General features: G+C 43.5%; 1 pseudogene; it reads left to right on the plus strand.

Moving 5' to 3' along the window:
• Positions 1 to 474: 474 nt before the first annotated feature.
• LOC102275277 (interferon tau-1-like) lies at positions 475 to 1365 on the plus strand (annotated as a pseudogene).
• The last annotated feature ends 274 nt before the right edge of the window (positions 1366 to 1639 follow it).

The following is a 1639-nucleotide window of genomic DNA, read 5'->3' on the forward strand; positions in this document are numbered from 1 at the left end:
CGATTCATGGGGTCACAAAGAGTCGGATGCGACTCAGCGACTGAAATTAACTAAGCCCACAGGTGTATTCCCCCTCCCTGAGCGCCCTGGAGGGCTGGAAACTCTTGATGACTGTGTCATCCTGGTTTACTGATATGGCGGGAAATACTCCACTCTCGTGATCTTGTGGCCCCAGTGAAATGTAATCTCAGGAACCTGAATGAATGTTCTCAAAAGAACAGAAACAACTGAGTAGTTCATTCACCCTTAATTACAAGCTTATCCTCTGTGAGACAGAAAAGAAAATACAGAAATCAACATGGCCTTAGTGACTCTGCATTCCTATGTGTAAGATAAGAAGGGAAAAATGCAGTTAAGAATCAATGGAAAACTATGTTCCTGACATAAGATAAACAAAAGGAATGTTTACATATATTATACCTAAATTTGTACATAATAACTATGTACACATCTATAAGTCTTTGCATACTTACATAACTTCAGCCTTTATTTAGTTTCTCATTTAATTGATATACATTTACATTGACAAACCCAAATTTTATTGGTAAAATTAAACTTCTACTGTAAAAATTAGAGTTTAGATTGACTACATTTCCTAGGTCAAATAGAAAATATCTAAATGAAAACACAACCAGGAAGTGAGATAGAAATTTTTGGATAATGAATACTGTCTTCCCTATTTAAAAGCCTTGCTTAGAATGATCATCATCAGAGAACCTACCTGAAGGTTCACCCAGACCCCATCTCAGCCAGCCCAGCAGCAGCCACATCTTCCCCATGGCTTTTGTGCTCTCTCTACTGATGGCCCTGGTGCTGGTCAGCTACAGCCCGGGACGATCTCTGGGTTGTTACCTGTCTGAGAACCACATGCTAGGTGCCAGGGAGAACCTCAGGCTCCTGGCCCAAATGAACAGACTCTCCACTCATTCCTGTCTGCAAGACAGAAAAGACTTTGGTCTTCCCTAGGAGATGGTGGAGGGTGACCAGCTCCAGAAGGATCAGGCTATCTCTGTGCTCCACGAGATGCTCCAGCAGTGCTTCAACCTCTTCCACACAGAGCACTCGTCTGCTGCCTGGAACACCACCCTCCTGGAGCAGCTCTGCACTGGACTCCATCAGCAGCTGGATGACCTGGATGCCTGCCTGGGGCAGGTGACGGAAGAGAAAGACTCTGCCCTGGGAAGGATGGGCCCCATTCTGACCGTGAAGAAGTACTTCCAGGGCATCCATGTGTACCTGAAAAAGAAGGAATACAGCGACTGCGCCTGGGAAATCGTCAGAGTGGAGATGATGAGAGCCCTCTCTTCATCAACCAGCTTGCAAGAAAGGTTAAGAAAGATAGGTGGAGATCTGAACTCATCTTGAGATGACTCTCGCCGACTAAGATGCCACATCACCCTCGTACACTCACCTGTGTTCATTTCAGAAGACTCTGACTTCTGCTTCAGTCACTGAATTCATTGAATTACTTTAGCTGATACTTTGTCGGCAGTAATAAGCAAATAGATATAAAAGTATTCAGCCTAGGGGTATGAGTCCTTAAGTGATGCCTCCCCTGATGTTATCTATTCCTGATTTATGTATTCCTTCTTGCATCTAACATACTTAAAATATTAGGAAATTTGTAAAGTTACATTTC

The sequence above is a fragment of the Bos mutus genome, unplaced genomic scaffold (assembly GCF_027580195.1).
Source record: "Bos mutus isolate GX-2022 unplaced genomic scaffold, NWIPB_WYAK_1.1 CTG743, whole genome shotgun sequence".
Taxonomy (NCBI): Eukaryota; Metazoa; Chordata; class Mammalia; order Artiodactyla; family Bovidae; genus Bos; species Bos mutus.